Source organism: Betta splendens, chromosome 1 (genome assembly GCF_900634795.4).
Source record: "Betta splendens chromosome 1, fBetSpl5.4, whole genome shotgun sequence".
Classification (NCBI taxonomy): Eukaryota; Metazoa; Chordata; class Actinopteri; order Anabantiformes; family Osphronemidae; genus Betta; species Betta splendens.
In genome coordinates, this window is record NC_040881.3 from 21,338,821 (window position 1) to 21,355,447 (window position 16,627).

Below are 16,627 nucleotides of genomic sequence, written 5' to 3' on the forward strand. Positions count from 1 at the left end.
CACAATTTAATCTTATGGTGTGTTCCTGTGAACGTACTATATGTGTATGCGCGTTACCTGAGATAAGAGGTGTGTGTGTGTGTGTGTGTGTGTGTGTGTTTGTGTGTGTGTGTGTGTGTGTGTGTGTGTGTGTGTGTGTGTGTGTGTGTGTGTCCAATGTGTTTCTTGGGTGAAAGGAAACACAAGAAGAGAAAGGGAAAGATGAGTGAAGAGAGGTGTGGTTACAGTTTGGTGGTCAACTCATGAAAGAGTTGTTAGCTAACAAGGCATTGTCAGGTTGGTGTCTTTATGAAGTGTACATGTCTGTGTCTGGTGTGGACTACAGTCTGTGTACATTCTCTCGTTGCATGAGATCGATGAAGACAAGATAAATATCTCTGCAATTCAGCTTCACAGTCATCAATAGTATAACTATTGAGGTCTTCTAACTTTGTTACTGACACTTCTAAGATCTTTGCAACAACTCCTTGAAAGTCTAGATTTCCCTGCCTGGGGAAACGTTCAGCACAGGATCTCCGAAGATTCACGTTGCCCATTTTTGTTCCTATTTCAGTTCTCATTAACTAGTGCTAAACAAAGGGCACCTTGGTTTCTGCCACACACGGTTGTGGATTGTTGCATCCACCAGCAGATTATTTGATTGTCACCAATTATGTTGGGGATATGGAAGGAGCGCAAATTATGTGGAAATACCAATTATGTTTATAATTTAGATTCACAAATTTTGGTTATTAGCTTAAATATGTATAAATATATGACAATGGTCTTTAGTTTGGTAAGTGAAACACTTAACTCTGTGTGTGTGTGTGTGTGTGTGTGTGTGTGTGTGTGTGTGTGTGTGTGTGTGTGTGTGTGTGTGTGTGTGTGTGTGTGTGTGTGTGTGGGAGAGAGAGAGAGAGAGAGAAAGAGAAAGGAGGAGGGCCCCCCTTTTAGAGGCGTGGTGAGGTGGCACAGCTGCGCGTGTGCTGGTGAGCCCTTTGAATGGAGCGCACATGTCTGGCGCTCACAGGGAAAGAAGCATGTAAAGGAGTGTGAAGTGGGACTAGCGTGAATAAGACTTGTGGTGACACAAACACGTGGGGCTATATAATGTCACCTGATCGCGGAAGCGCGCAGTGGCTGAAACGTGCGCTTGGCGTGGTCGCAGCAGTTGTTGTGTTACCCATGTATGCATGTGCGACATGTCTGTTAGAGCAACTTCCCAAGGTCCTTTTAAATCTATATGCCGCACTAGATCCGCGCGAAATACAGAGGGCGTGTTGTCTGGGAACAGCTCAACACTGGCGTTGGATGACAGGGTGATGTAAAAACCATCCTCGCCCACATCTTATACGTTTACAATCTCCAATGCCTTTATATAACTGTTAAACTTTTCGGGTCAGTTCAACTATTTAACCAGAACCACCCCTCCAATTTTGCGTTTGCCCAGAATCTTTTCCACTTTGAACGCCTTGTCACTGGTCACAGTTACTTTTTGCAATTCTGCATTATAAAAGGATCCTTCGACGGGCTCATCGTTGTACTGTAATCACAGAGTTTGTAAACCGGAGGTATCATAGGAATGCATTCTGTTATTTTAAAAAGCTCGTCCGTGAACACCTGAGTATATTTTATGTCAAAAAACGCCTCTTAGCTTCGATATTCGTACAATATCCCTGACTTTAAAATTAATCTTTAAGGCCTTTTTATGTCTTAAAGGATGGATGGATGTGCTGAAATGCGTGATTTCGTGTGTTTTCATCAGAGCCTTACATAGCTTGTTGTAAAACTCTTTTCCCTGATCCGTCTGAATAAATTTAGGGATTCTCCCCAAGAACGGAATCAAAAGCACCCGCCACCTCTTTTGCTCTCTTATTCTTAATAGGCCTAATGTACGCTTCCTTAGAGAATACATAAATAACGGTCAGCAGAAATTTATAACCGCCGTTGTATAAAGCTAGGACCTGCATGTCACAGAGATTGGCCTGAAATTGGTTCAGAGGTCTTGACACAAACACCCTGTTTCTAGGGAAACAGATTCTTACCGGCTTATACAGCGTGCATGCATCTTCTTTTGCTAAAAACTCTTTGAAGCGATCTGTAACTTTTTTGCCAGAATCCTGTTTCTACTTCGTTATATGTTTTTTCATTCACTTCAGTCGTCTTTTTACAAATTCAAAAGCTTTTATTTTTTTAAAAGAATAAATGTTACATTGGTTATACAAAAATGAATAAACGCTTACAATGTGATTACAATACATGATTGAGTACAAGCAAAAGATGCAATACAAAAAAATGAAATTAGAATGAGTACACAATACGAATAAATGAAACTAGAATGAACTACAAACTATTATCACAAATGTGCCCCTCCCAGAGGTCAACCGCCTCCTGAAGGTCATGTCGGTCAGTTTTTGAAATAGACCCCCCCCGCCAGTTTATCTTGTATATCACCTAGAACCTCCACAACATTCTCTATATCTTTCAGGCTGTGCAGAATGGCTTCTCCGGCCTGTAGCGCTCTTTCCGCCCACACATGGATGTTATATTTCTCAAGCAGCCTCCTCGCCGCTGTGATGAAGCTGCTGGTCAAAACCCTCCTCTTCAGAGCCTCATATTTTTCCCCAGAAAGTATGAGGGTATTCCAAACAGGCAAGTGTGCTGCAACTCTATGACGCCGTACTAAGACCATGTTATATGGGCCCACGTAGAGTAATATTACAATGTCTTGGTGGTTTAGTGGTTAGTTATTGTTTAACAGTCTTGACTCGTCAGTTTTTTTTATTCCGGGTTCGAATCTCGGTGGAAACAGAAGTTGTTATTACTGAACAATCAGCGTTGTTATCTAATTTTTTATAATATGGATTACAAGATAATAACAAATGACTAATAGGGCTGGCTGCCTGTATTATTTAGCAGATGATGTAGTCTTTTGTTTGGTAGTATTTACTGCCATTTTAAGTTATGGCAGTTCAAAACCGAAATAAGCAGCTGTACTGTATGCTTAGACAGACCGAGTGCGCGCTCCCACGTACAGCGTTCAATTTTATTATATTATTCCTGCGGGAGAATCAGATTTTGCAAATAAATCTGAGCGACTCTGGATTTTGCCGACTTTGAAAGCTTTGAAAGTTTTACAAAGCATCCACAGTCTGTGGCGTTCTCGTGTGCTCTGGGAAAACATTCCACAGACTAGGTGAAGCTGAGCAAATTGTCAGATCTCCTCTTGAGTTTTGTCTTCGGCTAAATAAGTGTAAAACAGTCCTTATTACTCATGCAGAATCAATATATGCAGAAAAAACAACTTGCTGCATTAATGAGTTGGAGATCTGCTGACCCTCTGGCGTTCTGGCATACCATAGAGATAGTTTAATACAATACATTTATTTTTATTATATAATATCCTCTACAAGTTAGCAGTGGTAGTCTGCCAGAGTTGTGTGAAATACAGTACCATAAGAAGAACATTTAAAAAAATTGAAGTGAAAGGTTTTGGCGTCCCACAGCCTACGTAGGCGCAGCTGATGATGCTGCCCGATCTCCCATAGAGCTTTTTCTTTGTCTCAGAGCTAAAGTATTTTACACCTATTGATCGAGTGGTGACAATATGTTAATGTCTCTGTGCGAATACGGAGTAGGGGGAATGGATGTGAAGTTTGCTTTAGCGTTTGAACCAACATCAGACGCAGTGTTTACGACGAGCGAGTTCCAAATCCACTGTGTTGTCCTTGTAATAAAAGTTTGTTTTTCTGCAGATATTAATGTTATTCCGGTAAAATGTTGGAGCTTCCATTTAAAGGACATTGGCTATATCTTACTGGTTTAACTTTTCTCACACACACCTTAAAAGTGGTCAAGGGGTTTATGCTGCAGAGCAGAAGTTATTTTCAATTTCATCCAGTATAACCGTTAACATTTGGAAACACACTGTGTGTCTCTTCTCTTAATGTGTTTTCTCGTTTTCCGTTTTTTCCTCAAAATGAGAAAACCGGAAACGGCTTCAAATCCAATTTCGGGTCTAGTTGCCCTTGAGCACCGGCTTCCTGTCGTCGTTGTACTGTGTTTCAAAATAAGAGTCTCACTTTCTTACACCGCACATCTGGCGCCTAACGTGCGTACCGTCAGAGCAAATCTTACAGCGTGTGTGGTAGTGGGGTGGGGGTTTCTCGTTACAATACGAAGTTACTGGATTTACTGGGAGCTGTGGTCCTGACTACTTTGCCATGACAGCCAACCCAAACAACCACGTGCTGTGTTACCGGCGTGTCAAGACACATTAACAGGTCCTCTGGTTCTAAAACGTTCTAAAACGACTTGTTTTCTCGTCTTCCCAACTTTTATTCTGGAGGGGGAAATTAAACCGTTAAAACATACACAGACCCGACACAGTACTTTAACACGAGGACATACTGTATAAAGGCAGCAGCAACATCAGCAATTGACAACAAACACTAGCGCATATTGACAACTTGATCCAAGTCATCTGCCTATGAATAACCGCTCCTCAGCACCATCGTTGGAACGTCACATCACCACTTCACATCATCACCACCTACCATCATCACAGCGCCACTTCCATACATATATATTCATATAAAATACATTTATAACACAGATTGATGAATAAATATAGATTCCTATTTTCTGTTATCATACTTATATTATTCTATTGGATTGGCTGGAGGAGGGACTGTGTCTCTCGGCTGGCCTGGGAACTGTGTAAAGACAAACACTAGCGCGCACTACCGAGCAAAGACAAATAATAATCTATAATATTTAAAAATGAACTACTCTACATTTAATGATACAATAAATATGACATTGTTTTTTGTGCTTAAGACTAGCACCCTGATTTTTTTCAGCTTGCTGCAGGATTAAAAATCCTTAGTCAGGGACGCGCTGGCGACACGACCATACTGCAGTAAAATACAGTGAGGGAAAAAATTTTTTGAACCCCAGCTGATTTTGTAAGTTTGCCCAATAACAAAGAAATGATCAGTCTATAATTTTTATGGTAGGTTTATTTGAATAGTGAGAGACAACAATGACAAAAAAATCCAGAAAAATGCGTTCCAAAAAAAAGTTATAAATTAATTTGAATTTCTATGAAGAAAATAAGTATTTGATCCCTTTGAAAAACGTGCTTTAGTACTTGGTGGCAAAACCTTTGTTGGCAATGACAGAGGTCAGCCGTTTCTTGTAGTTGGCCACAAGGTTTGCACACATCTCAGGGGGGATTTTGGCCCACTCCTCTTTGCAGATCCTCTCCAAGTCATTAATGTTTTGTGGCTGATGCTTGGCAACTCGAACCTTCAGCTCCCTCCATAGGTTTTCTATGGGATTAAGGTCTGGAGACTGACTAGGCCACTCCATGACCTTAATATGCTTCTCCTTGAGCCAATCCTTTGTTGCCTTGGCCGTGTGTTTTGGATCACTGTCATGCTGGAATACCCAACCACGACCCATTTTCAATGCCCTGCCTGAGGGAAGGAGGTTCTCACCCAACATTTGACGGTACATGGCCCCATCCATCCTCCCTTTGTTGCGGTGCAATTGTACTGTCCCCTTGGCAGAAAAACACCCCCAAAGCATAATGTTTCCACCTCCATATTTGACGGTGAGGACGGTGTTTTTGAGTCATAGGCAGCATTTCTCCTCCTCCAAACACGGCGAGTTGAGTTGATGCCAAAGAGCTTGATTTTGGTCTCATCTGACCACAACACTTTCACCCAGTCTTCCTCTGAATCAGTCAGATGTTCAGTGGCAAACTTCAAACGGGCCTGTAGATGGGCTTTCTTGAGCAGGGGGACCTTGTGGGCACAGCAGGATTTCAGCCCTTCACAGCATAGTGTGTTTTTTTGGTGACTATGGTCCCAGCTGCCTTGAGACCATTGACAAGTTCCTCCCGAGTAGTACTGGGCTGATTACTCACCGTTCTCATTATCATTGAAACTCCACGAGGTGAGATCTTGCGTGGATATCCAGACCGAGGGAAATTGGCAGTTAACTTATGTTATGTTTCTTCCATTTGCAAATAATTGCACCAACTGTTGTCACCTTCTCACCCAGCTGCTTGGCGATGGTCTTGTAGCCCATTCCAGCCTTGTGTAGGTCGACAATCTTGTCCCTGACATCCTTGGAAAGCTCTTTGGTCTTGGCCATGGTCAAGAGTTTGGAATCTGGATTGATTGATTGCTTCTGTGGACAGGTCTCTTTTATACAGGTAACGAGCTGAGAGGGCTGCCAATGTCAGCTCATTACCTGTATAAGATCCACCTGGGAGCTAGAGATTTTGCTGACGGATAGGGGATCAAATACTTATGTCCTTCATGGAAATGCAAATTAATTTATAACTCTTTTTGAAACGCATTTTTCTGGATTTTTTTTGTCATTGTTGTCTCTCACTGTTCAAATAAACCTACCATTGAAATTATAGACTGATCATCAGTTAGTGGGCAAACTTACAAAATCAGCTGGGGTTCAAATAATTTTTTCCCTCACTGTAGGTGGTCGCTTTGAAGTGCTACAAATGTGGTGTCTGTAAATGGAAATGAGCTGCTGCTGTAAAAGTTATGAAGCTATGAGTAGTGCCTCTTCACACTTGAGATGGTCCATAAGTATTTGAAACTTAATGTGCTCTGGAGCATAATATGGAAGTAAGTTGTCCAGAGCTAGTCTTAGTCTGGCAAACCCACGTGGGGTCTTCTGACTTAAGGTCAGGGATGGTTGGCTTGGGACCACAGTAGTTATCAAGAGCAGGGGGTTTTCCATAAGGAGAATGATGATATGGGGAACAGTATGGTTGGTCACGTGGGTATCTGCTTTCCTGCTCAGAGTGCCTGACTGTAACAATAAACCTTTGGACTACTAGATGGATAGGGCTTAGTGATATGGTAATCATTGTCATAGTATGTATGGCTAGTGCTGGTGGGAGGGATATCAGAAGCTTGATGATATCTGTCATTACGGTGATAGGGCTCTGTGATTTGGAAAGATGAAGAATCATAACGTTGGGGGCGATAATGAACATCGGCAGGATTGGACGCAGCTTTATAACGTGACTGTTTGTTATCACATGACAGATCATAGGCTCTACTATGTGGCTTACAGGCTTTGTCCTCCTTGTGACGTGATTGTTCTGATTCTAGACAGTGTTTAAAGGTGCCTGCACATGCAAAATTCACTTTTTGGACATTCTGGCACATTTATTTGACTCCCTGGTTCATGTTAAGACAAACCTGGTGTGTTAGAAGTACGCCCCCTACTTATTTCACATTTTTGAGAGTTTATCCAATCCGGTTCAAGAACCATTGTTTCAAATTTGGCGGACTATAAAGGTTTGCATTCTCTTGACCACTCACAGAACCAGCTTCAGCCCCGCCCAGACAAACCTGGACCCCTAAATGTACCTGCAACATTACGTTTCAGTCATTGTGCACGCTAGCATAGTAGGTGGCGGTAATGCACCTTTCAGGTGGTTGCCACCCGCCCTTTAAAAGACAAAAGAAGAAGAAGTCACTCAGGTTAAGGAAGTGCTCCGTTCCTACAAGATGTTACACGCTTGATACTTATTTGATGTATGTACTCCAAGGGTTTTTTTGGTTATAATCTAGCTTCCCTCCTGTGTAAGGAATGCTAATTGCTAGAACAGTTGAATCTAACATCTACAGCGACAGAGAGAGACAGTGTTGCAAGGTGCTGCCACGCAATTTGGATGAGTCCAAGCCTCTCCAGCATTTGTTCGGTTCGAATCGTGTGATATATGATTTATATATATATATGATTTAGCTGCTAGTGTCATGTTAGCCACTATGCTACCGATGGTAGCGCAGCGTTAGCAGCTAGCGCTAGCCTCCACATGACATTCAGTACAACTTGGGTTTGGCTGCGATAGTAAGTTGTGAGAGTCAGCTGTGTTTCTAATTACTTCCGAGCCTGTGGTGTGTATGTTGTAGCCCAAGTAGACCCGTGAATTTGGGTTATGGCAAGTTCTATCTAAGTCTAACATGTAAGTTGTTGCTGTCTTCTCGTATGTGTTGCTTATCTAGCCAGCTACTGTAGCTGTAAATGTGACAATGTTTTTTTTTTTTACAGGCGGACACATCCCAGCTATTGAAATGTGAGGAGGTTGCTTCGCAAACTGACGCCACTGCAGGCTGTGGACTCGCGGCTACCTTGTAGAAGACTTGTTGCTCACCTCAGGAGCAAAGGTATGTGAATTTAACAGCAGTATAATCATTTGTTGGCCAATATGCAGTTTTATTTGACAGAGATTTTGAATTTTACATTTCAGTAGTTGTAGTATTCATAATCTGATCTATATTATTGTCTATATATTTACTCTGTATGCAGTTGGTCAACTTATTTTGATATTTTAGTCTGTTGACGGGTAATTTGTAACTCTAGAGTTATGGTGCAGATTATGTGTAAAATGTGATGGGGTCCATCTTCAATAAAGTCCTGCTGATCTCAGGTTGTTCTATGGAGGACCTTGTAAACATCCCTGTCCCACCGGCCCTCTGAGCAGAATTTGAGCAACCTGGAAGTAAGGAGGTCATTAATGTCATGCCAAGATTTAACAAACCAGCACTATAAAACCTAAGTTGAAAACGTGTTTGCTCCAAACACCATTACAACTGATCTAACTACCTCTATATATATTGTTTACATTTGTAAAGGTTGTGAGATACATAGGAAATACTGGACATTTCATTAATCTACAGTCGTAGCACTTAAAAGTGTCAGCCTTTACGGCAATCTGTTTGCATTTTCATCGCGGTATCACCAGGTTTTTAGCGCGTTGAAGCTGTGTTACGTCTATTTGGCCTACAGGTGGCGATCAGCCCCACACTGGCCTTTATGACGCTGTCCTTTACTTGTGTTATATAGGCCTATGTAGAGGAACGGATCAACGCCTCCATGGTGTAATGGTTTGTTTATTGTTTAACAGCCTTGATGTGTCAATTATTTACCCGGACGCAGAAGTTGTAATTACTGAACATTTTTATATTTTGGCATAAAAGAAAATAACAAATGATTAATAGGGCTGGCTGCCTGTATTATTTAGCAGAGCTACAGCCATGTTTCACCAGCCGCTTTCGGCAGTGAATCATAGACAGACGTTGTTCTGCCTGCTTTCATGTAAACACGGAACTCTTCACAGTTTTTTCAAACATAGATTTTTTTCATTTCGTTATTCATTTACAACAACATGCAAATGCTAAAAATTACTGAAAAGATGACAGTACACCCATCTAGTTTGGGTGAACAGAAAACGCTTGAAAGCGTTTCCGTTTTATATTCCGTTTATTTCGTTATTACTCCTTTCACCTGTACCACATAAAGTCATTGCAGAGCTACAGCCATGTTCCTACAAAGTTAACCAGCTGTTTATTTCGTTATTCCCTCTTTCATGTTCGTCTGTTGAATGAAAGAGCTACAGCCTCGGCTGCATTGGGTTGTTAGTGTCCCTTTCACTTGTACCATATGAAATGTGTTCCTACAAAGTTGATCAGGCGCTTTCAGAATCAGAATCGTTTTTATTCCCCAGGTTTATTTTTATTTACAAAAAAAATCCCATACGGTTTGCAAAAAAAAACGACAGTACAGTTTTAATAAATGTGCAGTAAAAATATAAACAGAAAACGCTTGAAAGCGTTTCCGTTTTATATTCCGTTTCTTTCGTTATTTTCCCTTTCACCTGTACCACATAAAGTCATTGCAGAGTCTTCGGCTACTGTAAATAAGTGTAAAACAGTCCTTATTACTCATGCAGAATCAGTATATGCAGAACAAACAACTTGCTGCATTAATGAGTCGGAGATCTACTGAGTCCTGGCGTTCTGGCATACCACAGAGAGTTTATTACAATTTATTTATTTTTATTATATAATATCCTCTACACGTTAGCAGTGGTAGTCTGACAGACCTGTGTGAAATACCATAAGAAGAGCGTTTAAAAAAAGTCAAGTGAAAGGTTTTGGCGTCTCACAGCTACGTAGGTGCAGCTGGTCACGCGCTCAATCTCCCATGGAGTTTTTCTTTGTCTCGGAGCTGAAGTATTTTACACCTATTGACTGAGTGGAGACAATATGTTAATGTCTCTGTGCCAATACGTAGTAGGGGATGGGGTTTGAAGTTTGCTTTTGGAACTGAATCAACATCAGGCGCTGTAACTCGCGCGAAGCGAGTTACAGCGGTTTCAGCTCGTTTATTCGTTTTTAACACGCTGCTTTGAATAAATGCCGTTTGTCCTTTTTAAACGAGATGCTGGGGGTTTCTCGTTACAATACGAAGTTACTGGACTTACTGGGAGCGTGTCCAGACACATTAACAGGTCCTCCGGGTTTAAAATGTTCTAAAACAACGTGTTTTCTCGTCTTCCCAGCTTTTATTATGGAGGGGAAATCAAACCGTTAAAACGTACACGGACCCGACACTTAAACACGAGGACATACTGTATAAAGACAGCAGCGACATCAGCAACTGACAACAAACACTAGCGCGTATTGACAACTTGATCCTAGTCATCTGCCTATGAATAAGCGGCACCATCGTTGGAACGTCACATCACTGTCTGCTTCAGACGGTGACGCCACTTCCCCGAGTCTCTTGTTGCCTGCATTTGACAAGCATACATTTCCGGTTAAGCTCTACCTGGACACATCATCTGTCATTCAGGCTCTTACGTTTCATTCAGAATCAGAGCAAACTATAGGTCATTATAGAATTAGTTTTTCGTTCTCTGCTTTTTTCTCAAAACGAAAAATCAGCTTTAAATCCAACTCCGTGCTTTGTGTCGAAAAAAACAACAACACTTGAATTCCGTTAATTAATATTACGAGCTGAAACGAAAACCAAGTTTGTTTTGTATTTTTTCCTCATATACATATAAAATACATTTATAACACAGATTGATGAATAAATATAGATTCCTATTTTATGTTATTATACTTATATATATATTATTCTATTGGATTGGCTGGAGGAGGTACTGTGTCTCTCGGCTGGCCTGGAAACTGTAAAAACAGCAGCAGCTTTGGCAATTGACAACAAACACTAGCGCACACTAGCGAGCAAAGACGCATAATAATCTATAATATTTAAAAATGAACTACTCTACATTTAATGATACAATACCATGACATTGTTTTTTGTGCTTAATGTGCACACACATTATAGTGCTGGTGCATTGGTTAACAATAGTTGGCTTTGACTATTGCTGTTTCACTGAACTATTTTTGTATGTATATAACTAATGAGGGAAAACAGACAAATGTTTTATACTATTTCAACTTTCATTATGGTATTGCCACAAAAACAATAATTTAGGTATTTCACAGGTGGTCCAAGTCCAACATAGGTGCCTTATAGTTGCTGGTGCCCATAGGTGTGTTCTAAAATTGTTTATGAATTTCTGAGATACTGATTTATTCCATGCATGTGTAATTGTCTGATATACTGTATATTAAATGTGTTCTGTAATGAATACACATTCAATCATACTGGCTCCAGTCCTGGATCAGAGCAGGGTAAAGGAGGGGTCTCCATCTGTTGCTAGGCTACCAGGCCAAACGAGTGCACGAGTGGCGGAGTCGAGGCGTGAATGTGCTGGTGTCGACCAATGACGTGAGCAGGCTGGAGGGAACAGAGCGGCTCATTGCAGAGGCCGGGACCCTGGGTCCAGTGGGTGGCGTCTTCCACCTGGCCATGGTATGACTCGCAAGCATCCAATCGCCTTTAACAAAGATCAAAACAAGCCTAAATGATTAATGTCATCATTATCAGGTGTTGAAAGACGGCATGTTGGAGAATCTGACCTCTCAGCATTTCCTGGACGTTAATAAGCCTAAATATGAGGGCACCCTGAATCTGGACAAGTAGGACACACGTTTATTCATCTGCTGCTTTACCCATCGCCATTAAGCTCATTGTTGATCCACTTCCTTTTACTTCCTCTCCAGAGTGACAAGAGACTCGTGTCCGGACCTCAGCTACTTCGTGGCCTTCTCCTCTGTGAGCTGCGGCCGTGGCAACGCCGGCCAGAGCAACTACGGCTACGCCAACTCCGCCATGGAGCGCGTGTGTGAGAAGCGGCGCCACGACGGCCTGCCGGGCCTGGCCGTGCAGTGGGGGGCCATCGGGGACGTGGGCGTGGTCCTGGAGACCATGGGCGGGAACGACACGGTGATCGGGGGCACGCTGCCTCAGCGCATGGCGTCCTGCGTGGAGGTGCTGGACTTGTTCCTGTGCCAGCGGAGGCCGGTGATGTCCAGCTTTGTCCTGGCAGAGCGGACGGCGGTGAAGAGCGAGGCGGGGAGCCAGAGGGACTTGGTGGAGGCGGTGGCTAACATCCTGGGTAAGAGCCGAGCTACGCGTGAAGTAGCCAAGCGCCTCATTTGCTCGGGCCGCACTCGTAGCACTGTGTCTGTCCCTCTTAGGCGTGCGAGACGTGAACAGTTTGAACGCGGACGCCTCGCTGGCTGACCTGGGCCTGGACTCCTTGATGGGCGTGGAGGTTCGCCAGACTCTGGAGCGCGACTATGACATCGTCATGGCCATCAGGGAGATTCGCCAGCTCACCATCAACAAGTTACGTGAAATAGCCGCTATTTATATAGACATCCTTTTTGAAAAGCTAAGAATTTGAATGTAAATTTTTGTACATTTTACTGGAATTTATGTATATTTTTACGTTGCAGAACCTCAAGCAGCTGCAGCTAGGGGTGTTGGCTCCGTGTTGGAGTCTGACCTGACTCAGCTATTAGTCAACCCTGATGATCCTACGGTGACGCCAATCAACAAGGTTCAAAGCCAGGAGAGGCCACTGTTCCTGGTCCATCCCATAGAGGGCTCCGTCAGTGCCTTCAAGACGCTGGCCTCCAAGCTCAGCGTGCCCTGCTACGGCCTGCAGTGCACTAAAGGTATTCAAGGACCTCACAAGAGCTGCAATTCTATTCCAGCAGGGTCTCGACTCCTCTCATCTTCATCTCTTCTCCTAAGATGCACCTCTGGACAGCATCCAGTCGCTGGCTGCCTACTATGTGAACTGCATCCGTCAGATTCAGCCAGACGGCCCGTAATCGCTGGCTACTCGTTTGGCGCCTGTGTGGCATTTGAAATGTGCTCTCAGCTGCAGACGCACAATTGTCCCGTGGAGGACCTGTTTCTGTTTGACGGGTCACACTCCTACGTAGCAGCATACACACAGGTAGGAGAGGTGAACTCAGAGTCTAATCTAACATCTGCTGCTGTATATCTAACGAAACCATATATGTGATTTCCAGAGCTACAGAGCCAAGCTTACACCAGGGATCGAGTCCCAGGCTGAAACTGAAGCCTTGTGTGCCTTTATCCAGCAGTTCACAGGAATCGAGTACAACAAAGTTCGTATTATCTGAACATAAATATCTCGATCAGCCTCGCTTTGCTTTAACGGCTAAATAAATTCCCCTCTTCTACTCTCCAGCTCCTGGAGACTCTTCTCCCACTGTTGGACCTGGAGGCCCGTGTGAAGGTGGCCGTGGACCTGATCACCTCCAGCCACAAGAATATCAGCCCGGACTTGCTGCACTTCGCAGCCTCCACCTTCTACTACAAGCTAAAGGCGGCTGACGGCTACGTGCCCACCACAAAATACCACGGCAACGTGGTACTACTGCGTGCAAAGACCAGCAGCGACTATGAACAAGCCCTAGGAGCTGACTACAAGCTCAGTGAGGTGAGATAGTTTCATTTAAGGAGTCAAATCAATAGCAGTTATTCATTTATTTCTACCATCATTCGTCATTTGAGTCCTGTTTGACCTGAATAATGATGTCTTTCTGCAGGTGTGCGATGGCAAGGTTTCGGTGCATGTCATTGAGGGGGACCACCGCACCTTCCTCCAGGGACAGGGAGTGGAGTCCATCTGTAACATCATCATCAATTCACTGGCAGAACAGCGCATGGCAGCAAGAGACGGCTAGAGCCCGTCCCAGCTACACGGACCACGTTCACATTCCAAACACAGGTCTCTGCTTCACATTAGTTTAGGTTGTAGTGTAGTTCACACAGTGAGTACAAACGGTCCCTAATGTAGGAAACGCACCTTATTCCTGCTGTTTGCACCCTTTTTTAAATGTTAATGAAAGAAAGACTCTCCCTGACCTCATCAGAGGTTTTAGTATATTTTTGCACAGTATGAGTAGTTTCACTTGTTTTTCCATGGGTTATTTTCCAGCATGACTGAGTTACTGAGACAATGAATATGCGCCTGCCATTAAAGAAACATTTAATGTGGGTGTATGACAGTGACATCCAGTGATGTCAATACCACATCCAAATGTTACTTGAGTCTGTGCACATGTGCAGATGTGCTGCCACAGTAAAATGACCTATGGCTTATTGTATTTGGAGGCATTGTTTCTTTTTGTCAGAAATGACCTCTGCTTACTTGTTTCTGCATCTTCAGTCAAAGCAGTTTGTTTTTCTTGTCCGCTTTGCCAAAAAATCCATATGGATTGGTAGGATTCCTGCTGAAAGGCTGCTTCCTCAGAGCTGTTGCTGACTCCCATGGACTCGCCTGGTTTCATGAGCAGCAGTCCACCTGATCTCTGATGCCTCTCTAGTCGGGTCTATGATGAGTCAGGTGACGTCAGGCAAACGTGGTGACTGACTGCAGTGAAAGGGAGAAGGAAGTGACAGCACTACTGTTGTAAGGCCACCACTAAGTGTTGTAATGACTAATAAAGACCACTCACTATGACTGGTTGGTGTTTTTCTGCTTTCCTCTTTTTATATAAACACGTATCTCACTTCACATCCACCATAGGTTGTTTGCAAAGTCACTTACTGTGCTTTAATAAATAAACTGAGTGAACGGATTGTGTTTTCATGCTTTATACGCTTTTATGACTACTTTGGTGTTGTCACCTCATTAAGTCTAGTTTAGTTTCATAAATAAAGGTTATGTTATATGAATATATATCTATATATCTATATCGATATAGATATAGATATAGATATAGATATAGATATAGATATATATCCCTACCACAACAATCACGAAAACCAATGAGCTGATATAAGATATAAGAGCTGATATAAGACCAACCATGGGAGCCATGAGAAACAATACTATTGGTCTGATTCCTCAGTGTCTCTGTGTGATGTGTCGTAGTGAGAGTTTGATTCTGTCAGCGAAACGTTGTCACTGTTTGAACATAGTTCAGTCTGTTCATGTCTGTCTTGTTGTCATGTCAGATAGATGTATTAAAACAAACTATGGAGCAACTTGTGGATTGTGTAATCTTTGCATTACACCTCTGGTGTATGTCCTGATCTCCCCAGCTGGCTTTTGATTTTCTTTTCCCATTATCTTTCATTTTCCTCTGTTATTAAAATAAACTGCAAAAATGTCTCTCATCATCTCGTTTTCAGATTCATGTATTAAACCAGTTTCTTTCTGAACCTGAGCCGCATCCAAAAGTTTCTAGAATCATGCAAGATTTGAACCCTCAACCTAACTTCACAAGAACAACCTCTTAACCTCTGAGCCACTGCTCTGTTCAGGTTGTGGCATGTTCAATGTTGTATTTATAGTTTATTTGGACAAAAAGGACTTGAAAGCATCTACAGGTATAGAGGAATTGAACCAACAACCTGTCTTTACAGCAGCAGCATCTTATCTCTCGGAATAATATGGTTAAGGTTGTATTTACCGTTTACTTCACAACAAGACCTTAAAAACATCTAGCATTATTTTGGGATTCAGGCCTTAAATAATAAACCTTGTCTCTATTCTTTTTGATCTGATGTCTGTTACTCTACTAATGAGTCATGACAGTCAGTTTTAAGCTGCAGTCGCATTTGTCAAATAATACTATTACATGAGTGGTGTGCTTGCGTGTACTTTTATACCAGACGGTAATGTGTAATTCAGTATGAGCAAAGCAGCTTTAAATGCTGAGTGCGATGTCGCGTCTGCCACTGTTTGCACCCAAATCAACAGCAGCACCTTGACCCGCTAGTTAACCTGTCTTTCCCTCCTCTACAGCACTGGTTGAGAAAAGCTGTCGGAGCGATGGCCAGACACGCTGACAGCAGCTGAAACAAGCAGGAGGGAAGCAAACCTCAGTTAACAGACGAACCGCAGATGAGACAGCGGACAGTATCCTTAAAGGTGCAGTACCGCCACCTATCGGTCATATAGTGAAACTCATCTTATCGTACAACTTTAATCCGCTCACTTGAAAGAAATATGAATGAAACAAAGACGTACCAAATATTCATGTACATAGAAAACATTCATATATCAATTACAAAACAGTCCTACTTAACTGAGGCTAAGTTACTGTCTGGCGACTCTATGTGACAACAACACATTAATTTGCTTAGCGCAAACATATACATTTCTATACCACAACATAGAGCAGTGTCTTATACAAATGTACCACTAAATACATGCCCCAGATGGATAGCAGAACTTTATCTATTACAAGACAACAGCTCGCCTGTCAACACAAAACATAGAAAACGTTAGAATCCATGACAGTACGGTGTCCGGCAAGGGACATTCCGCGCTCACAGCCTTATTACAGCAGAGTAACGGCGCCTTCTAGCGGCCGTTACAGATAACTGCTTTACAGTAACATGAAATACGATGGTG

The 16,627-nt window shown here is 42.6% G+C and overlaps 1 pseudogene; it reads left to right on the plus strand.

The window, feature by feature from the left end:
- Positions 1–7,799: 7,799 nt before the first annotated feature.
- LOC114848674 (fatty acid synthase-like) lies at positions 7,800–14,716 on the plus strand (annotated as a pseudogene).
- Positions 14,717–16,627: the final 1,911 nt, after the last annotated feature.